General features: G+C 41.3%; 1 long non-coding RNA gene across 1 annotated transcript in view; it reads right to left on the bottom strand.

Moving 5' to 3' along the window:
* Window positions 1-22813: 22813 nt before the first annotated feature.
* The window catches only part of LOC139755031 (uncharacterized), a 50699-nt gene continuing 48900 nt past the window's right edge, over window positions 22814-24612 (bottom strand). Inside the window, exon 2 of the long non-coding RNA XR_011714019.1 lies at window positions 22814-23088. This is a non-coding gene — a long non-coding RNA (uncharacterized lncRNA). The remainder of the gene's footprint in view (window positions 23089-24612) is intronic.

The following is a 24612-nucleotide window of genomic DNA, read 5'->3' as shown; positions in this document are numbered from 1 at the left end:
ATTCCTGTTTGTCTCAAAATCGCGATAACGCATCTCTGATATTCCCAGCCTAACCGAGACTGCCACGATCCTGAACTGTAAAATAGAAACACTTGACCCATCCATCCGAACGCAAAATTCAGTTAGCTAGTTGGTTGGACGATCCTGCTATATTATATCATACCTGTACTTAAAGTAAGTAGATCTGCATACCATGAAAATCTAGTCTGTCAAAGACTGCCGAATCGATCATTACCATTATATCTATGTTCATGAATAAGGAGAATATTATGTGTCTTTGTTCATTATTCATCTTCCAGTGCTCGCTACATCTTAATGCTGTGATAAAAGGATGTGGCTAAAGCAATTTGAACTCTTCCTAATTTTCACTGGCTGTACCATTTCTGTATGTAGCATCAGCCGGGTCACAAATGAAACATGTGGGTCTGCTCTGCTATATCTAGGAATCAGTCAGACCTTGGCTCTGTACTACAGATACTGCGAAGTGATGTGCATGACTGCTTCTTGCAAACCCGGGTAGATCACACGAGACAGAAACGGAATACGAACCCACTAACCAATGATATTTTTCTTAAGATATGTTTGGTATTCATATATTATCAAAAACAGATCACTGCAATTAAGGAAGCCGAGAGCAAGTGCTTCCGTGTTATGATTTCAGTCACAGACTAAAAGGACAATCGAATACATAATAAGGACCGATTCCACGATAAGCAGCTCAAAGGCGCAGTTCTTATAGCTTGGAGGGACGAAAGATTCTTTAACGTTTAATAAATAAAGGAATGAAGGGGAGACTGGCACAACACAGGAGCTACTGAACTAACTCCAGTAGTCAGGTCGATATGATTCTCTGCCTCTTCTTAAAGTGTTGTATCTTAGCTTTGTGTTGAATATATATGACTTAAGACCACAAATGGTGTCATTATACCTACTTTTTTAAACATCTTTCAGCATGGATTATGGCCATTTAAAAAGCCAATCACACAATGCGTCTGCGATGATTTAAATAATAATAATATGATAATAGTAATAAGTGATAATGATAAGTTCTTTTTAAGAATTTCAACGCGCAGGATCACCACAGTACAAACGCAGTAATTGCGGAGTAAACGGGGTTGGAACCCTTTTTGTTATCTCGATAAAATTATCCCCCCTTGTTTGAACAAGAAGATGAAATCCCTCCTCAAAATCAAATGCCATAATCTTTTTCGGTTAATAGAAAACTATCATAATCCTGATGAATACTAAGCTTTTGAATTTGCTTCATATCTTTCCCACAAAGGTCACCAGAACGTAGCATCATACACTCATAAAATGATTTTTCTCGTAATCTTAACGGGAGGGGAAATACTCTTTGACCTTCTACCAAGCCCCCACTCACCGTCAGTTCCCTCGGTGAAAATTTACAGTTTGAGAAATCACCGTATTTCCACTGCTTAGTGTCGTCAATGAGGCTATCCCTTTCGTTACTCAAACTTTATCTCAGAAAACGAGTCATAATTAATACGATGACAATAACAATCAAATGGCTAGTGTGAAAATGATTAGCAAGATAATGCCACAAGTTACCATCAAATGTCCCTAGGTAAATAATGACCGTATATATGAACGTGCGTGTACATATATATATTTTGCTATCGTACTTTAACGCTGTCTCCCGCGTTAGCGAGGTAGCGCAAGGAAACAGACGAAAGAATGGACCAACCCACCCACATACACAAGTGTATTCATAAACGCCCTCACGCGTACATATACATACCTATTCATCTCAACGCATACATACATATACATACAAACACATATACATATATATATATATATATACACATGTACATATTCATACATGCTGCCTTCATCCATTCCTGCCGCCCACGCCACACATGAAATGACCCTTCCGCTGAGTGCGCGTGAGGTAGCGCCAGGAAAAGACAACAAAGGCCACATTCGTTCACACTCAGTCTCTAGCTGTCATGTGTAATGCACCGAAACCACAACTCCCTTTCCATATCCAGACCCCTCAGAACTCTCCATGGTTTACCCCAGACGCTTCACATGCCCTGGTTCAATCCATTGACAGTACGTCGACCCCGGTATACCACAGTTCCAATCCATTCTATTCCTTGCACGCCTTTTACCCTCCTGTATCTTCAAGCCCCGATTGCTCAAAATTTTTTTCATTCCATCCTTCCACCTCCGATTTGGTCTCCCACCTCTCCTCGTTCCCTCCACCTCTGGCACATATATCCTCTTGGTCAATCTTTCCTCACTCATTCTCTCCATGTGACCAAACCATTTCAATACAACCTCTTCTGCTCTCTCAAACACACTCTTTTTATTACCACACATCTCTTACCCTTTCATTACTTACTTGATCAAACCACCTCACACCACATATTGTCCTGAAACATCTCATTTCCAACACATCTACCCTCCTCCGCACAACCCTATCTATCGTCCATGCCTCACAACCATAGAACATTGTTGGACCCACTGTTCCTTCAAACATACCTATTTTTGCTCTCCGAGATAACGTTCACGCCTTCACACATTCTTTAACGCTCCCAGAACCTTCGCTCCCTCCCCCACCCTGGGACTCACTTTTGCTTCCATGGTTCTATCCATGCAAAATCCACTCCCAGGTATGTAAAACACTTCACTTCTAGTTTTTCTGCATTCTAACTTACCTCTCATTCTACTTATCCCTCAACCCTACTGAACCTAATAACCTTGCGCTTATTCACATTTACTCTCAGCTTTCTTCTTTCACACATTTTTCGAAATTCAGTCACCATCTTCTGCAGTTTCTCACCCGAATCAGCCTCCAGCGCTGAATCATCAGCCAACAACTGACTCACCTCCCAAGCCCTCTCATCCACAACAGACTGCATACTTGCCCCTCCCTCCAAAACTCTTGCATTCATCTCCCAAACAATCCATCCATAAACAAATTAAACAATCATGGAGACATCACACACCCCTGCCGCAAACCGACATTCACTGGGAACCTCTCATTTTCCTCTCTTCCTACTCGTACACGTCTTACATCCTCGATAAAAACTTGTCACTGCTTCTAGCAACTTACCTCCCACACTATATACTCTTAATACCTTCCACAGAGCATCTCTATCAACTTTTATCATATGCCTTCTCCAGATCCATAAATGCTACATACAAATCCATTTGCTTTTCTAAGTATTTCTCACATACATTCTTCAAAGCAAACACCTGATCCACACATCCTCTACCACTTCTGAAACCATACTGCTCCTCCCAAATCTGGTGCTCTGTACTTGCCTTGACCCTCTCGATCAATACCCTCCCATATAATTTACCAGGAATACCCAACAAACTTATACCTCTGTAATTTGAGCACTCACCTTTATCCCCTTTGCCTTTGTACAATGGCACTATACAAGCATTCCGCCAATCCTCAGGTACTTCACCATGAACCATACATGCAATGAATATCCTCACCAACCACTCAACAACACAGTCACCCCTTTTTTTGATAAAGTCCACTGCAATACCATCCAAACCCGCTGCCTTGCCGGCTTTCATCTTCCGCAAAGCTTTCACTACCTCTTCTCTGTTTACCAAATCATTCTCCCTGACCCTCTCACTTCGCACACCACCTTGACCGAAACACCCTATATCTGCCACTCTATCATCAAAGACATTCAACAAACCTTCAAAATACTCACACCATCTCCCTATCATTTCACTACTACTTGTTATTACCTCCCCATTTACCTCCTTCACCGATGTTCCCATTTGTTCTCTTGTCTTACGCACTTTACCTCCTTCTAAAAAATCTTTTTATTTTCCCTAAAATTTAATGATACTCTCTCACCCCAACTCTAATTTGCCATCTTTTTCATCTCCTGCATCTTTCACTTGACCTCTTGCCTTTTTCCTTTATACATCTCCCAGTCAACTGCACTATTTCCATGTAAAAAGCGTCCTAATGCCTCTCTCTTCTCTTTCACTAACAAACTTACTTCTTCATCTCACCACTCACTACCCATTCGAATCTGCCCACCTCCCACCTTTCTCATGCCACAGGCATCTTTTGCGCAATCCATCACTGACTCTCTAAATACATCCCATTTCTCCCCACTCCCCTTACGTCATTCGCTCTCACCTTTTTCCATTCTGCACTCAATCTCTCCTGGTACTAGAGGGGACTGGAGCGGGGTTTAGAAACCCTCCCTTCCTTGTATTGTAACTTTCTGAAAAGGGGAAACAGAAGGAGTCACGCGGGGAGTGCTCATCCTCCTCGAAGGCTCAGATTGAGGTATCTAAATGTGTGTGGATGTAACCCAGATGAGAAAAAAGGAGAGATAGGTAGTATATTTGAGGAAAGGAACCTGGATGTTTTGGCTCTGAGTGAAACGAAGCTCAAGGGTAAACAGGAAGAGTGGTTTGGGAATGTCTTGCGAGTAAAGTCAGGGGTTGGTGAGAGAAAAAGAGCAAAGGAAGGAGTAGCACTAGTCCTGAAGCAGAAGTTATGGAAGTATGTGATAGAGTATAAGAAAGTAAACTCTAGATTGAATTGGGTAAAATTGAAAGTGGATGAAGAGAGATGGGTGATTATTGGTGCCTATGCATCTGGTCATGAGAAGAAAGATCACGAGAGGCAAGTGTTTTAGGAGGAGCTGAGTGAGTATGTAAGCAGCTTTGATGCACGATACCGGGTTATAGTGATGGGTGATTTGAATGCAAAGGTGAGTAATGTGGCAGATAAGGGTACAACTGGTGCACATAGGGTGTTCAGTGATGTAAATGGAAATAGTGAAGAGCTTGTAGACTTGTGTGCTGAAAAAGGACTAGCGATTGGGAATACCTCGTTTAAAAAGAGAGATATACATAAGTATACATATGTAAGTAGGACAGATGGCCAGAGAGCGTTATTCGATTATCTTTTAATTGATAGGCGCGTGAAAGAGAGACTTTTGGATGTTAATGTGCTGAGAGGTGAAACTGGAGGGATGTTTAACCATTATCTTGTGGAGGCGAAGGTGAAGATATATATATATATATATTTTTTTTTTTTTTTTTTTTTTTTTTTTTTTTTTTTTATACTTTGTCGCTGTCTCCCGCGTTTGCGAGGTAGCGCAAGGAAACAGACGAAAGAAATGGCCCAACCCCCCCCCCCCATACACATGTACATACACACGTCCACACACGCAAATATTCATACCTACACAGCTTTCCATGGTTTACCCCAGACGCTTCACATGCCTTGATTCAATCCACTGACAGCACGTCAACCCCTGTATACCACATCGCTCCAATTCACTCTATTCCTTGCCCTCCTTTCACCCTCCTGCATGTTCAGGCCCCGATCACACAAAATCCTTTTCACTCCATCTTTCCACCTCCAATTTGGTCTCCCTCTTCTCCTCGTTCCCTCCACCTCCGACACATATATCCTCTTGGTCAATCTTTCCTCACTCATTCTCTCCATGTGCCCAAACCACTTCAAAACACCCTCTTCTGCTCTCTCAACCACGCTCTTTTTATTTCCACACATCTCTCTTACCCTTACGTTACTTACTCGATCAAACCACCTCACACCACACATTGTCCTCAAACATCTCATTTCCAGCACATCCATCCTCCTACGCACAACTCTATCCATAGCCCACGCCTCGCAACCATACAACATTGTTGGAACTACTATTCCTTCAAACATACCCATTTTTGCTTTCCGGGATAATGTTCTCGACTTCCACACATTTTTCAAGGCTCCCAAAATTTTCGCCCCCTCCCCCACCCTATGATCCACTTCCGCTTCCATGGTTCCATCCGCTGACAGATCCACTCCCAGATATCTAAAACACTTCACTTCCTCCAGCCTCTCACCATTCAAACTCACCTCCCAATTGACTTGACCCTCAACCCTACTGTACCTAATAACCTTGCTCTTATTGACATTTACTCTTAACTTTCTTCTTCCACACACTTTACCAAACTCCGTCACCAGCTTCTGCAGTTTCTCACATGAATCCGCCACCAGCGCTGTATCATCAGCGAACAACAACTGACTCACTTCCCAAGCTCTCTCATCCCCAACAGACTTCATACTTGCCCCTCTTTCCAAAACTCTTGCATTTACCTCCCTAACAACCCCATCCATAAACAAATTAAACAACCATGGAGACATCACACACCCCTGCCGCAAACCTACATTCACTGAGAACCAATCACTTTCCTCTCTTCCTACACGTACACATGCCTTACATCCTCGATAAAAACTTTTCACTGCTTCTAACAACTTTCCTCCCACACCATATATTCTTAATACCTTCCACAGAGCATCTCTATCAACTCTATCATATGCCTTCTCCAGATCCATAAATGCTACATACAAATCCATTTGCTTTTCTAAGTATTTCTCACATACATTCTTCAAAGCAAACACCTGATCCACACATCCTCTACCACTTCTGAAACCACACTGCTCTTCCCCAATCTGATGCTCTGTACATGCCTTCACCCTCTCAATCAATACCCTCCCATATAATTTACCAGGAATACTCAACAAACTTATACCTCTGTAATTTGAGCACTCACTCTTATCCCCTTTGCCTTTGTACAATGGCACTATGCAAGCATTCCGCCAATCCTCAGGCACCTCACCATGAGTCATACATACATTAAATAACCTTACCAACCAGTCAACAATACAGTCACCCCCTTTTTTAAAAAATTCCACTGCAATACCATCCAAACCTGCTGCCTTGCCGGCTTTCATCTTCCGCAAAGCTTTTACTACCTCTTCTCTGTTTACCAAATCATTTTCCCTAACCCTCTCACTTTGCACACCACCTCGACCCAAACACCCTATATCTGCCACTCTGTCATCAGACACATTCAACAAACCTTCAAAATACTCATTCCATCTCCTTCTCACATCACCACTACTTGTTATCACCTCCCCATTTACGCCCTTCACTGAAGTTCCCATTTGCTCCCTTGTCTTACGCACCCTATTTACCTCCTTCCAGAACATCTTTTTATTCTCCCTAAAATTTACTGATAGTCTCTCACCCCAACTCTCATTTGCCCTTTTTTTCACCTCTTGCACCTTTCTCTTGACCTCCTGTCTCTTTCTTTTATACTTCTCCCACTCAATTGCATTTTTTCCCTGCAAAAATCGTCCAAATGCCTCTCTCTTCTCTTTCACTAATACTCTTACTTCTTCATCCCACCACTCACTACCCTTTCTAAACAGCCCACCTCCCACTCTTCTCATGCCACAAGCATCTTTTGCGCAATCCATCACTGATTCCCTAAATACATCCCATTCCTCCCCCACTCCCCTTACTTCCATTGTTCTCACCTTTTTCCATTCTGTACACAGTCTCTCTTGATACTTCTTCACACAGGTCTCCTTCCCAAGCTCACTTACTCTCACCACCTTCTTCACCCCAACATTCACTCTTCTTTTCTGAAAACCCATACTAATCTTCACCTTAGCCTCCACAAGATAATGATCAGACATCCCTCCAGTTGCACCTCTCAGCACATTGACATCCAGAAGTCTCTCTTTCGCACGCCTGTCCATTAACACGTAATCCAATAACGCTCTCTGGCCATCTCTCCTACTTACATAAGTATACTTATGTATATCTCGCTTTTTAAACCAGGTATTCCCGATCATCAGTCCTTTTTCAGCACATAAATCTACAAGCTCTTCACCATTTCCATTTACAACACTGAACACCCCATGCATACCAATTATTCCCTCAACTGCCACATTACTCACCTTTGCATTCAAATCACCCATCACTATAACCCGGTCTCGTGCATCAAAACCGCTAACACACTCATTTAGCTGTTCCCAAAACACTTGCCTCTCATGATCTTTCTTCTCATGCCCAGGTGCATATGCACCAATAATCACCCACCTCTCTCCATCAACTTTCAGTTTTACCCATATTAATCGAGAATTTACTTTCTTACATTCTATGACATACTCCCACAACTCCTGTTTCAGGAGTATTGCTACTCCTTCCCTTGCTCTTGTCCTCTCACTAACCCCTGACTTCACTCCCCAGACATTTCCAAACCACTCTTCCCCTTTACCCTTGAGCTTCGTTTCACTCAGAGCCAAAACATCCAGGTTCCTTTCCTCAAACATACTACCTATCTCTCCTTTTTTCACATCTTGGTTACATCCACACACATTTAGGCACCCCACTCTGAGCCTTCGAGGAGGATGAGCACTCCCCGCGTGACTCCTTCTTCTGTTTCCCATTTTAGAAAGTTAATACAAGGAGGGGAGGATTTCCGGCCCCCCGCTCCCGTCCCCTCTAGTCGCTTTCTACGACACGCGAGGAATACGTGGGAAGTATTCTTTCACCCCTATCCCCAGGGATAATATACATATATAAACACACACGCACACACACACACACACACACACACACATACATATATATACATATGAAAAATGTAAGAAACAATTTAGAAAACAAACTTTTAGCTTGAAATGAATGAAAAAATGAACGTCACATAATGGTTCAACCTCTGGCTATGGAAAAGGAAATGTACAATTTATTCACACAAACGTCAATAGCAGTTCTCATCAATTTCACCACTGAATCATATATATATATATATATATATATATATATATATATATATATATATATATATATATATATATATATATAACAGAACAGACACCCATGTAATAAAGATGCAGGGTAGCAAGTTAGATCGATGAAGAGATTCAGACAATGTCATTCCATTTGTCTTTGCCAGAGGTTGAGGTGACATATAAAGTACCCGGGGAACATAAGTTCTGATCTACCAGACTTACAGCCAACCCTCACTGGTTGTTGCTGGTCTGGAACTTAGGAAGCTGTAAATTCTTTGGGAAGTCTCGTAAATCTGAGAGATGAATGTTCTTCTGAAACTCTCTTAAACAGTCTCAGTTTATCAAAAAAGATGATGCTTCAGACTGCCTGGAACTGAAATTTATGCAAATGTGTGTTGTAACAGGATAAATAGCGAGGTTTGTGGAGACTTATTGATATCTACCCGGTCGACCAAGAGCCGACTTACCCTCCATCCCTCAGCTCTCTATAGTTTTAGGCAAGTTTTTCCAATTCAGGGGAGATGACAAAATCGTTTGATTATAGTAACGAGATTTTAGGCTGAAAATGAATTTCTAGAATGAGTGTTGAGACATCTTTCCATGATGTGGTGTTTAATTCACGCCCTTGACTGAAAATCTGCTCCACTTTATACGATAAAGAACACCTTACCGTAAACCAGAACCAGACTTAGTTTTGAAATCCACTAACGTTACTTAGTTTTGAAATCCACTAGCGTTACGAGACATAGGGTTTTCAACATTCGAGCAACAAGACTCACAATCAGGAAATACACGTTAAAATTCACATTGCATCATGCTAATGAAACTCTGAGGTGCATTCGAAGGGTCATTTATATCTGCTTGGAAGCTACTCATATGCATGTCGATAGGCTTGACATCACAAGTGTAAGAAATCGTTTTTTTAATGAAGCATGCAATGTTTTGAGATACTGACTGGAAAGCCTATATGAAGGTCTACAACTGACATTATGACACTATGAAAACAGTACCTTGAGAGTCATGCATGTGTGTGTGTGTGTGTGTGTGTGTGTGTGTGTTGTGAAAATATTCTGCCCAGAAGTAAAAGTTATGCCACCATAAGCTCGAGATATCTTCCCACACATATGTTATATAAGAAAACCAACAGAGTGTCATCACTATGATTATTCGTGGAGTCTGGAGATTCCATTCTGATGATTCAAAGGAGACAGAGGCGGTGCGTAAACACCTAACGCCGTTAACAACAATGAGATGAGTTATACCTCACGTTTGGTGTCAGAGCGGATCTTGTAGCTGTATGGACGAACACTGTTTGTCCATTAGTGCTGTCTCTTGATACCGAAATGAAGTTGTCATACAGATTATATATATATATATATATATATATATATATATATATATATATATATATATATTTTTTTTTTTTTTTTTTCCAAAAGAAGGAACAGAGAAGGGGGCCAGGTGAGGATATTCCCTCAAAGGCCCAGTCCTCTGTTCTTAACGCTACCTCGCTAATGCGGGAAATGGCGAAGAGTTTGAAAGAAAGAAAATATATATACATATATGATAAACGTTCTAATCGCGGTTAGATAACTTTATCGAGAACGTGATACGAGGAGTAGAGATCATGCTGGATGATAAGTTAGACGTGTCGAACATGTTAGGAAATGAACAAGAAAGTAAAGAGAGTTCCAAAGTTTAGCGGTGTTGGGGAAACACACCAGACGGTACAGCCAACCTCCCACCTACCAAAGGGTACACAGTCGCCATATGAGCATCGCTTCGTATACATTGTGTGCTTTCAGCACTAGCGGAGGCACGGAATCAGCTGTGGGTAGAATTTGACGTAGGAAAAGCGAGTCAAGTTGTGGAATAAGACGGGGAGAGTTGGTGAGTCATGTTGCTTTTAGACTCGACGCCATCAAAATGTAATTAAAGTTGGAGCAGCTTCAAATATAAGTTTAGTAAGTCAAACGCCATCGAAAACTAGATTATTTTCCAATACTCAACATATGATGAAATACTATTTACCTCATTTCCTCTCTCAAATTCATCCTATGTATCTGTTTAGTGGATCAGAATTAAAGATACTTGCATAAAAAAAAAACTTTCAAACCAGAGCGTTTATCTTATGGATATATTTACATCCATAATTACTACCTCACACTAAGCGTTTCAAGCAATTACGAACAGGCAAGCGCTCTGCAGTTTTACAGAATGGGGAGAGTCCTGACTGATGATGATGATGGTGATGATGTTCATGTAATGCACACACGTTCATCAGCCACTCAGGTGTTGGTCATTAGGGAGTCTCTCCTCCGCATCCACCTTTTACCCACGAGACAGAGACACGATGTCGTAATTATAACCCCTATTGCGCGCTGACGAGATTTTCTCTTAAAAACTCTCAAAAAAATTTAAACGATTTACATTAACACTATTCCTGGAAACCATGTGTCGCATAAAACACAAATTATCTTATATTTCACCATGTCTCAATATTCACCATGTCTGAATATGTTCATAACATAAAGGCGATCTTGTGAAGGTATTTTCAATTGTACTTGTAAAATCAGCTGATACGAGTATACAGGTTGATATATCATCCGCAGTCTTTCAGCACCACAGTGAAATTTCAAAGTTTATATCGAAAGTGTAAAGATCAGTCATTATGGCTCTAACTTCGAGAATCATGGTCCACGTTAAGGCCCGGAACAGAAACAGACGAAGACAAACGGTAATTTGTACACTCAAGTAAAACCCTTTATGTGTAGCGACAAATAATCTTTAAAAAAAATCAAAAAGAAACTTTAGTAGCAGATGAAAAGGTAAAGTGGTCGAACAGAATCTATAACAAGTGGAGATGTTCTGGAACCACACACACACACACACACACACACACTGTAGGAAAGTGCAACAGTAACTGTAGGAAAGAAGTGTACAGTGATGATAATATATCTTTCTCCAAATATAGTGACGATCCAGAGGAAACATACAATGACAGCACGGGACATGAAGCAGCATACTATGCACTTTTCAGACCTAACTAAAGTACTGATAACTGAGGATTACAGATAATTGAAGATGATGTAAGGATATGCGAGTTACTAAATAGCAAGTTCAAAAGTAGAAGATATCATAACCCCATCACTGATGAGATGGGATGGGAAGAAGACTTTATACAACAGTGAAATATCCGGAAAAGACATTGACTGCTGTTGAATATTATCTTCACCTATAAAAGGCTCGTGACCTTAATGAATATTCGCCATAATTGCTGCATATGTGCGCAGATACACTAAACAGATCTTTTCAAATACCATTCAAGATTTCTCTAGTGGTAGGCGAAGTGCCAAGGGAATGGAAAATGGCAAATTTCATGCCCTTCTTTTAAGAAAGGAGATAAGGAAGAGGCACTGAGCTACAGACTAGTCTCCCTGACGAGCATGGTCTGTAGGGGACTAGAAAAATCAATCAGGAGCAAATGGATGACTTTTTACAAAGAAGAAATTATCTACGAAAAAGTAGATTGGTTGTAGGGGAAGGTCATGTGTAACGAACCTCTTAGAATTCTATAAGAAATGAGCTCTGTCATGGACAAAGCTAAGACGAGGTAGATTGCTTGTGTTTAGTCTGACAGAAAGAATTTGACCGCATAGGAGGCATATTAAGAAGTGGATCATCCAGTCAGGAGGAGACTTCTCCAATGGACAGGAAGATTATCTTACCAAAAGGGAACAAAGAACACATGTTAAAGGAGCTTTCTCCAAACAGGTGGAGGTCTACAGTGGAGTGGCCCAGGGTTCTGTTTTGGGGCCGTTAGTCTTCTTGATCTGTATGAACAAGTTCCCAGAAGGTATAGATGTCTACCTTAATATGTTTGCTTGCAGATAATCCAATGGTCATGACAGAAGTAAGAATTAACGAGCAGGATTGGATCTATGTACAAGAGTACCTAGACAGACTCCTAAGTTGGTCTGATTCATGGTAGATGAAATTCATCCCAAGCAAATGTAACGTAATGATGTTAGGCCAAAGTGGAAGTATGCCTAGAAATTATTATTTTCCAGCAGTATATAAGCTTCAGGATTTTGTGTTATAGTCATTATCGTCTCTACCCTATTGCTGGAGTCCCATATTAGGAGTATAGTGAAGGAGACAAATTGTTTGATGGAAAATATTCACATAGCTTTCAAGTATATGCATTAGGAAATTTCTACTCAGCTAATCATATCCTACAAAAGACAAACTAGATAATGCTCAACGCAACTAACAAGGCATAGAGTTAATAGAGAATGTCCAGAGGTGGACAGCAAAGGTGATTGTAGTCGTAAGACAGCCGTGTTACAGAGGAAGGAAGACTAAAGTCTTTAGATTTGCCAACCTTGGAAGAGGACATATGGAGGGCATAACATGAAAAGAAGAAAGAAGCTTGAGAAAAAATTACAAGTCCCTTTATAGGAAAAAGTGGTGGATGAATGAAATAAGATGGCCAAGGACATGGTTACTACAGATAACTTAGATTTAGGAAATTGTATTAGATTGTTCAAGATATAGGGCCAAACGAGTGTAATGCCTCTAAAGTCTCGTAGGACACCCTCACCACATGGCGTGAACATAAACTATTACATATTTACAGAAGCCACACAAGTCAATAATAAACCCGCTAGACTAGATGATTATGTAGGCAAGTTCTCCGACGCATACATAAGATGTCTGATGTACGAACTACGCATAAGATTCAGACATAAGCTGTCAGTGATGCATTCTGACCACATAACTTATAAACAAACCATCAGACGCGACCAAAAACTATTACACTCGATCAGGATCACAACGCAAGCTACCAGGTGTGAATATATGTCGGGAACGTGAGAGATAAACCGCTAAATGTTCTGCACATCATCTACTCACTTCCACTCCTTCCCTGCAAATAACGCTCAGACACCTCTACTCACTTCCACTCCTTCCCTGCAAATAACGCTCAGACACCTCTATCTCATCTTTCACTAGCAGCTTAACTTCTTCCATTAATCATATCAGGCAACGGTAAATCTATCATTAACAAAATGTTGAACGAAACTCATTACGGTGCCGTATACTGGGGTATGTTGGCTTAGTGTCTTTTCTGGATATATCATAATGATATCACACATCTTGTGCTGTCAAGAGTCAGTGTTATCCACCCTAAGACCGAAAGCGTTGTTGCCCGGCAGCGAAAATTTACAAGAAAAATCAATATATTGATTACCAATAAATTTTTGCAGAGGTCGAATGTTTCCCCTGATGAAGAACTGCGATATTGTTATAGCATTTTAACAAAGCGATAGTTCACACGTATCAGGTACTGTATCCTCAGTGACTGCTTTTATCTTCACATTTATCTAACATTCTGCAATGTAGCTGTTAGTTCATGATGCTACAGGTGTGTATGGTCATGATATTTGATAGATAATTTATGGGGTTAGGTATTCTTCACCACTTGTCACCTTTTGATCACTTCATTTCTTTCCTTTAGTTCTTGAATTCTGACAATTCTATGGTTTCAATGTGTTTCGGTACCATTAAAAACTTGGCAAACTCCTTTCAGTTTATGTTTCTCACATCCACTGGATTCAGGGCTTCACACTAGAGAGATCGGCTCTCATCTGTATCATTTACTTGAATTTGTACACAAAATCATAAACCAAGTAAATACATGAAATGTGATAAAACGGGCATAAAACATATAATAACTTCAATCTATTTACATCTCTTGCCTCATTATGTCTGGCTCTCTAAAAGGGGTTAACATTAGACATACCAAATGCAAAAGTTAGTAGACAGTGGATGTTACCTAACACCTCTGAGTTCTTCCTGGCTGATTCTTATGTTCGATCTCCTTCGCCGTGTCCTGGTTCCTCATCTTTGGTCTCCCTGTATACTCGCCCAGTTCCCTACATGATGTTCTTGTCTCCTTCGTCCGTCTCTTACTTCCATTCTCTATACGAATGTGATATTGACATTTATTAAACAAAATGATATCTATCAAAGTCAATTATGTAGATTACATAAAACGTTCAACCTCTAATTAAGAGAAAAATTACTCCTAATCATTTAGCCGAAATTATAAAATCACCAAAAGTTACAAACGTTCCGCAAACCCATTAACTATTCTAATCAAATTAGTATTGAAACCGACATCTTTATTTCGCATTCCATCGAATAAAGTCCCGATACAAAAACCAGCACCTGATCTAAATCAACAGTTTGATACCGATAAAACTTAATGAGGCAGAAAATCGTTTGCACATCAGGTCTCAAACATTTATTCACGAAATCCAGACAACTGATAAAGGGTCCAGGGGAAGGCATTTGGCTCGAAGCCAGTACGGATCTACACCTTTCCCTTTTGGGTTATTGGACAACTGTACCTGACGAAAACTACAATATATATATATATATATATATATATATATATATATATATATATATATATATATATTCGCCATTTCCAGAGTTAGCGAGGTAGCGTTAACAGAGGACTGAGCCTCAGAGGGAATATCCTCATTTGACCCCCTTCTCCGTTCCTTCTTTTGGAAAATTAAAAACGGGAGGGGAGGATTTCCAGCTCCCGAACCCTTCCCTTTTAGTCGCCTTCTACGACACACAGGGAATACGTGGGAAGTATTCTTTCTCCCCTATCCCTAGTGATACATATATATGTGTGTGCGTGTGTGTGTCAAGCCAAACACAGTCAGGTCAACAATATCATCTCCTGAAGTCTTCCCTCAGTCAAAAGCCCTGCGGAGATACAATCCAGGCTCCTATACCCTACTGAAGGTGCAGGCGTCTTAACGACGTGACATCATTTTGCCTAGAAACAAAGAGGCAGTCGGCTGGTATGGGACCACACCTGAACCATCATCTTTGCAGTGAATTTCAAAATCAACATGGCGCTGTAGGCTTCAGGGAACAGGAGAAGACTAGATACAAGGGCCTGGATTACAATAGCTCTTCCTTCCTATTGGTTCGGAGAGGCTTATTCTTTGGGTAAGAAGGTCCTTTACTTCCTCAGTGACCTCGGATTCCAAGCAACTAACTGCGAAAAAGCAGACGATTCTCTACTCCACTACCTCAACATTGTTATTCAACGAGAGAGGGCAAGTTCTATCATCAGCTCACGTCCTTCTTCAGATAAATCAAGCAGCTCAAACATATGAGAGTCATAAGTAAAACTAAATTTTTTTACAGTTATGTACTCATGCTTTGCGAAAGCGTATTTAATTACTACCCGTTCTACATCTCTTAGAATTAGATAGATTAGATAAAAGAGAATTTTGGGCGAATAGACTATTTCGAAGTCAGTCATCGAAAAAGTGTTTCTTTACCCTATGACTAATTTTCATTCTCCGCCACGAAGCTATAGGCCATTTACTTTGACCTAGAGGTGGTGCATGACCCGGCTTGCGTGAGGCAACAGGGCGGGAGAGAAGTCACTTTGGGCAACGCTGTAGCGTTGTCAGTTGACGAAACAAAATACAGTTTTTCCAAAGAACTTCCCACTTTAAAGGAGTTCATACTCTCACTCTGGTAATGCCTGCAGCATAACCTTAGGCTACAGGAGTCCCTAAAAAAATAGGGGGTCCAGGTAAAACCAAGACCCTTTGAGAAAGGGGTTCTGGAGTAATTATTAATTGATCAGGTGGTCAGGTGAAGGTGGGTAAATGTGAAAGTGGATGGCGAGAGACTGTGTACCTGGCCACGAGAAGAAAAATCATGCTAGGCAAGTGCCTTGGTAGCAACAGAGTGATTGTCAGAAATTTTGATGCAAGAGACCGGGTATTAGTGACGAGTGATTTGGATGAGAAGCTGAATAATGTGTTAGTAGAGGATACAACATAGCGTGTTCAGTATTATGAATGGAAATGCTGAACAGTTTATGGGGTTGCGTGTTGAAAAAGGACTGGTGACTGGAAATGTCTAAAATGAGGGACATTCACAAGTACACGTACGTGAGTAGGAAAGATTGTCTGAGGGCATCATTGGTTTACATATCGCTTGACAAGTGATTAAAAGAGAGACTTTTGGATGTAAGTATACAGAGACGGGCAGCTGGTGGAATTGTGTGATCACTATCTTAAGACATGAAAGTGTAGATTTGTCGAGGTTCTCGGAAAAAAGGAATCGATATCGGTGTGAAGAAAGTGTCGAGAGTAAGTGAGCTTGGAAAAGAGACACTTGTGCAAAGAAATGCCAGGAGAGATTGTGTGAAGAAATTCAAAAGGCGGGAGAGAATTAAACAAGAGGAGTGGGTGAGGAAAAGGAGGTATTTAGGGAGCAGTGCGAGAGATGTATGCAGTATGCGAAATGTCCGAGATGGGAAGAGTAGAAAGTACAGTTCCTATTGAAAGGAAAAACAGAGGCGTTTGGATAGTACCGAGTAACAGGGAAGAAGCGCGAATAATTGGGGGATGTATGAGAGCGAGAGAGAGAGATTAACAAAGAGCATACGTGTATCAGATGTGGAGAGAACAAGGAGAATGGAGAAACCAAGAGAGGAGATGGGATGGAGTGGAAAGATATATGTTGCATCAGTAAAAGCTGTACCAGTTTTGTGGAGAGCTTGATGCCATAGCGAGACTATATCTGATAAAAGAATCCAAAAAGGAGGAGCCTCACTGCACCAACACACCAGTTTTTTTTTTTTTTTTTTATGTGGGTGTTATGTCTTACACGAGCACAAGTTATCATAATGATTATAATGAAATTGACATCGCCGAAAAATTGCTGAACGAGCCCTCTGAACTAGGAATAAAAGCATTATTGTCATCGCTTTCTACAGCATCACAACCTCTACGTTTTACCAGCATTATGTGTCGTTTCTACTGCTCTAACTGTGGAGACGGCTCGGAACCAACGCTCTTAATTTCGTAAACTAGTTGACAAGCTTACCACACCATTGAGGCATTTGAATAATGCTTAGTTACAGAGCCACAACATCGGTGCGTCTGAATACGACACTAGATAGATTTCCCCAGAATATCTCGGATATATCGCCGAGATGGTTGAAGAATACTCCATGCGAGCTCCTCAAAGATATTATGCCAGTACATTCAATAACTGCCTGACCACATTGGTGACTTTTTTGTACAAAATGTCTCATTTCCATTTATTGTACCATGTGTGTGTGTGTATATATATATATATATATATATATATATATATATATATATATATATATATATATATATATATATATTCGCCATTTCCCGCGTTAGCGGGGTAGCGTTATGAACAGAAGACCGAGCCTTAGAGGGAATATCCTCACTTAACCCCCTTCTCTGTTCTTTTTTTTTGGAAAAGTAAAAATGAGGGGAAGAAAAAGGGGAGGGGAGGATTTCCGGCCCTCTACTCCCTCCCATTTTAGTCGCCTTTATGTACTAATATATAATTATACTCGTTCACCTTTATTCCCGGCGCCACCCCGCCCCACAGGAACGGCATTGCCATTCCATCCGTCAGCGAGGTAGCGCTAAGAAACAGACGAAGAAAGGCCACATTCGTTCACACTCATTTTCTAGTAGTTATGTGACATGCACCGTAACCATAGCTCCCTATCCATATCCAGGCCCCACAAACCTTTCCATAATCTACCCCATTAGTTTGACATGCCCTAGTTCAGTCCATTTACAGCAAGATGACCCCCGTATACCACATCGCTCCAATTCACTTTTCTATTCACGCCTTTCACCTTCCTGCATGTTCAGGCCCCGATTGCTCAAAATCTTTTCACTCCATCCTTCCACCTCCAACTTGGTCTCCCACTTCTTGTTCCCACAACCCCTGAAGCATACATCCTCTTTGTCAAATATTCCTCACTTCATTGTCTCCATATGTCCCAATCATTTCAACACACCTTCTGCTATCTCAACCACACTATTTCCACGCTTCTGTCTTACTCTTTCATTACTTACTCGATCAAACCACCTCACACCACATATTGTCCTCAAACATTTCATTTCTAACACATCCACCCTCCTCAGTATAACGCTATCTATATATAGCCCATGCCTCGCAACCATATAACAACACTGTTGGAACCACTATTCCTTCAAACATACCCATTTTCGCACTCCCGGATACCGGTCTCTTTCCACATTCTTCATTGCTATATATATGTATCTATGTGTAATGACCATAGCTTGATGTATATGATGCGATATAGAATGTTCGAGTTAAGAGCTACAGCAATTTGTAGATAAATTTTATACAACTGTATTGACCTTAGGAAATGCAGCAGCTCCTTCCTGGTAAAGAAATCATAGTGGTACTGATGGGGCACAAGTAAATCAGTGAATACAACCATTGTGTTAAGAAGAGTCGGTGTTTGGTGTCTGTTTGCAATAAATGAAATCAAAATGCACCTGTGTAGTTATGGAAGTATATAGGCCATTGTCATATAGCTTGATACTCCAGCCGAGAATTTCTCCACTTTTTCAAGCTATATTGATTACCCTAAGTGTCCTGGCCACTTACAGAAAGAGTCAAAAAAGTACATTTTTATACGCGAGTTTTATAAACAAGAATGATTATAGTACTGTTAGGCAAGGAAACCCATTAAAATACCCTGCTGTAATGGTGACGAGGCCAGCTTATCAGATATAGAAGACGTTTCTAAAGTCAAAGACTGGGCCAAGCAAACGATGGCCAATTCAGTCTCTCATCAGTCACATCAATGCTAGAGTCACCCCGTCTTTAACACCACGACCGGGTTAACCTCACGTTACTACTCACGGTGGCTGAGCCATCCTTCTACGGATGGAAACGTTGCCTGGGATACCCTGTACGAGAGGAAGATGATCTCTGGACCAGCCTGTAATTGTTTAAGCTGCCTGAGCCTAGCCTGCCACTGTTAGCGACGAAACCTCGACCTGCATGTCGCTATTGACGTAGCTGCCAGAGCCAACTTGAAATCACTGGTGACATCACGAGGGACAAAACAATAGTATTACAGATGTTTGACTGTCAGCTTTCCATTTCTGAGGACACTGCCTCTGCCAAGCTGTTTTTAAATGGTGATGATTCAAGTTTAGCTTGCCATTGTTCACGACTCCTGTTAGTCCAACTTTCCTCATTATCAAATCAGTAACTTGCTTAGACTAACATAATTCGCTTGTAATTTTCACATCTGCAATATCCGAGGAACTGGATGTAAGCAGACCAATATATTATGATTCGATCATGACGCTGCACCTACTCAGACTAGTCAGATTTCATGGGGTAAAAACCATATCATGGAAATCCTTTTTGGAAGACAAGCACCACCTGTCCCTACAGATGTTCTAATCTGCAAAATATATGAACCTTAGAAGTAAAAGACGTCTGGTGGTCACTCCTGCCTCAGGTCATTATGCATCAGTACCCACCTGACTCTGGCCAGCTCCTCCAACAGTGTCATAGTTTTACGAGTGTCTTTTGTCTCTCCTTTTTTTGCTGCGCTTCTACTGCTTTATTTCTCCATTTGCAGTAAATTACAAACTTCAGAGAGAAAGAACTGCCGACGCAGGATATGGAGGACTGTCGTCATCATCATCAACAACAACACTCCCAACTTGCTCTTACAATTTCCACAGTATATATAAAGGCAGAACTTCCTCGTTACCAGAATTGCATGCTCAGCTCCTCCAAAAGAAATTAGAAAAACTGGTCTCAACAAGTCCAGGTTCTAAACATAAATAACTAGATATGTACTGAAGTGGTTGCTGGCGTGACCTATGAATTACATGGGACCATTTCCACTCCCGGGCACGAGGCAAACATGCTCACAGTCAAGTCAGCTTTACAATTTTCTCCTTATGAATAGTATATATATATATATATATATATATATATATATATATATATATAGTACGCACAAGGAACATAAAACACTAAGACTCGAGCGCTTTCGTGAACGATTCACAACTTCACGAGTAAAAAACAAAGTTATGAACAAAATCAGCTTTTACAAACGTGTAAATATGATATGCAAGGAGCTTGGCCTCTTCGGGCGAGGGTCCCGCGGTAGGGGTCTAAGTAAGATATGTGACCATGCGAAACATGGGTCGGGTCACCACAGCCATGTGTCAAGTGATGAGCAATGGTGATCAAATGTCGGGTTGTGGAAATGCTCACAAACTTGTACGTGTCGACAATCTTATCGATTATGAAAGGTTCCGATTTGTACATGCCTAATGTTGGGATTACTATCGAAACTGTGGTTAATTATTCTAGATTTCATGATATTTATACCTGCAAATGAACAACATACAATTTTCTGGCCAAAGTCTCGCATATGCTGAAATAAAGCACTAGACTCTTGCCCAACACGGATATGTATTGATGCTGGTTCATTCATAAATCCACCTCTTTTTCCACTTTGTCCCGAATAAACTTTATAGCATTCTTTGCATGGCATCTGGTAAACACAACCATTTGAATTTGCAGGAGTTTTTTATAGTCAAATTTCTCACCTTGTTGCTGTTATCGAAGGCAGTCTTGACTTCACATTTCTTAGGTAGTTGTGACAGTCCTATTAACTTGTAATATGATAGTACTAGAAGGTTTCCAATGCTGTCATGATCACTGGCTCTCGAATTAAAGATACCTTTGTAGAACTGTACAAAGATTTCTTCAATGAACGTCTTGAGGTACTTTAAGGACTAAGTAAATTCACAAATTTTGCCGACTTCACAGTCAAGGCATTTTGCACTGCAATAGAGATATGCACGAAGACGCATCGATGGGAATAGGTATTGTCTTGCTTTATCCTAGCGAGCAGAGCAGATGTGTATATGTAAGCACACACTTGTAGGTTTTCTAAAAATGCCGAACTCAAGGCGATTCATATATATGTACAGTCTTCAAAAAAAGTATCTACCACAGTGGCACTTTTAAGACATTGAACGAAATCGTTGGATACATACGAGGGGGGGTTATCACGTGTGTTGGTACATACGAGGGGGGGTTATCACGTGTGGTGGTACATACGAGGGGGTTATCACGTGTGTTGGTACATACGAGGGGGTTATCACGTGTGGTGGTACATACGAGGGGGTTATCACGTGTGTTGGTACATACGAGGGGGTTATCACGTGTGTTGGTACATACGAGGGGGTTATCACGTGTGTTGGTACGCCTGCGGCCGTGATGCCACAAGCCCGTCTCCTAAAACTGCTATAACTACTGGTACTGCTGCTGTGTTTAATGCTCGCATGAAACGCGGTCTTATATTTGTGTAGATTATATTTTGTGTAAGGATACGTGTGATTACATCATATATATATATATATATATATATATATATATATATATATATATATATATATATATATATACACCTTGACGCATGTGAATTGTATTGCATTTCAAAATTTAGCCTTATAAGCCAAGCACTGGAACATCTAAGGCTATTCAGTGCTTTTGATAGTTCAGTATATTCTTAGAAATTCATCTTAAACAACTGAACCATTTCAGTTTTGATAGACAAGAAGGGAAGAGAAAATAGCCAACATGTGATGGTATGGGAGCTCAAGCTTAGGTTTTGGTTAAACCGCTGCCATTGCTCAAGCCATCACTGCTCCACACAATCCCCAACACCTCGTTATGGTCCACGTGTGTGCATGTGGGTGGGTGGGGACTTGCCACATGCGTTTCGCCAGCACACATGTTGTTTGTTGTAATAATCACTTGCTTATTGTCTCCTCCTCGACACTGTAGAACCTGCTCGTCATTACATCCGTAAGGCAGTACCTTCATGTTGGCACGTAATGAAAGACCATTTTCGATCGAGTTGTGACCATCATATTCAGTAGTAATGTATTGTCATCGGTGTTTTATTATTAACATATCCAGGTATCTTATCTACTATGGTAATCCACATAGTTACACAGGGTTGGGCTATGAATACAACATGCAATGTTTAGCAGCACTTTATTAAGCAATGCAGTTGGTACTTCGTGAAACCATCACCACCAAGAACACAGTTCAGTCTAGTTGACAATGTCACCAGACTGTCAGTCAACTGTCGTCTGTGTGGGGTCCATAGCGTTTTTCCTAGGTTTGCTGTGCTCTCTGCACCAAGGCGAGGGCTTGGCTGTCAGGCTGGGTATTACGACCACTCATCTCCCTCACCATTACGACCACTCGTCTCCCTCACCATTACAAACTATATTTTCGATGGGATTAAGATCAGGGGATCTTGGAGGATATGGCAGTGATGTTATTTCTCGATGCTCGGCAAAACCACATTTTTTTTTTTTTTTTTCCCCCGCCCTAGACTTTCGTACGGGGCTGTTGTCCTGTGTAAGGTATACATGTGTTGTGGAATAACGTTGCCGTCACCGTTGAACTGGCCTTCCCTGACGAGTTCTCCAACGCCTGTCGAATGCATCCACCCCAGCGTTGCTGCTGCTCGCCTGCCGCTTCTCGTGGTGGGCTGCACGTGCTTCGTATCGTATCTGTAGCACCAATGATGATGGTCATGTTACACGTGTGATAATACACAATGACACCTAGATGGAATATGGGACTTTTGTAATGGACGATGGTAATGATGAAAACAAACATTTAACCTGGCTGTTCACAGAAGCAAAGTGTATTATTATTCACTAGTTTGGAAACCAGATGTTACACACGCAGATTAGACAAACCAATTTCTCCACCCTCCCACCCACCCCACCAACCATCTCTGCTCAGCAATATGGGGAGTGATAAGGGCATTTCCAGGTTTCATGTGTATAGCATAGGCCAGTTATCTCAATATAATGAATGAAAAATGATATTCATAATACCCTTACCTTCGATCAAGCGCCCGTCACACCTTTGTCGTCATTGTCACGGTGTGCAGAAGGTTTACTTCATCACAAAATGTTACATACTCCCAGAAGCTCAACGGCCTATCTGCATACTCTCCGCCCGGAATATTCCACTCTCATCTCCTTATGGTGTTCAGGGAGCAGATGGTTTCTTATTGTAATACGGGCGTGCAGAGATGTGCATGGTGGCTGTTCCCGATGGCTTTGGAGACGAGCACGGTAGTTGTCTTGATGGCACGTCCACCAAGAAAAGAGTTGGTGGCGACAGCAGCGGCTACGACGGCGTCCTCCTCCTCTTGTTCAGTCGGTCATACGACGACGCCCCACCCGGGCTAGGTCCTCGGTGGCACTTGTTACGTTGTTCGTGGCGCCGTATCCACCTCGCTCCTGTGGATCTTCGGTCACGAGTCCGGCGAGCCACCTCTGCGTTAATACTTAAACCTAGTTGGTGGAGGGCGACAATACTTCCTAGTAACTAGTTCATTTGGCGTTTCAGTGATGATATTCTTGCATTCCAATCTGCGTGCGAACGTGTGTGGTATGGATGCATTTAGCAGCAGAGATATCGTCTTCGAATACATTTGTGAAGCCTGCACAATGTTCGAACCTTTCACCCACAGTCAGTCTATACTGGGTAATGACCGACGTTATAGTGACTTGTTTTACACCACTTGTGCCATTTCCTTCCCTCTTTAGTTATACATGGAGATGACTGCCTTCATAATGACTCGTGTTTCGAACCACATCGATGATATTAGCGACGTTATGCCACATTAACACAAAGAATCACCAACAACTGCGGTCGCTTAACATGCAGGATATTCCTAGCAGAATATTACCATAGTTGTCTTATCAGTTTGGTATATTCACGTATCTATTACAACGTATATAGGAAGACATGGTAAAGAGTGCTAATAAGAGCTATTTAACATACCTGAACATGACTGGCATGCTATCTGTACCCGATAATGTGGCGGTGTCTGGCATGAAGTTTTCTTGTATACACTAGCTTCTGACATGGATACTTGTCCACTTCGTAGTTTTCAGCTACCATATTGCACTACCACACTGTCGTCAGTGATGCCAGTAGTTCTTTATAATGTCAGTTACCGTGTCATGGATCTATGATACGTGTTAAGCAGTTTGAATCCCGTATAACGCTTCAGG

The sequence above is a fragment of the Panulirus ornatus genome, chromosome 18 (genome assembly GCF_036320965.1).
Source record: "Panulirus ornatus isolate Po-2019 chromosome 18, ASM3632096v1, whole genome shotgun sequence".
Classification (NCBI taxonomy): Eukaryota; Metazoa; Arthropoda; class Malacostraca; order Decapoda; family Palinuridae; genus Panulirus; species Panulirus ornatus.
The sequence above is the reverse complement of the archived record's forward strand: the minus strand, read 5'-3'. Positions and strand labels throughout refer to the sequence as shown.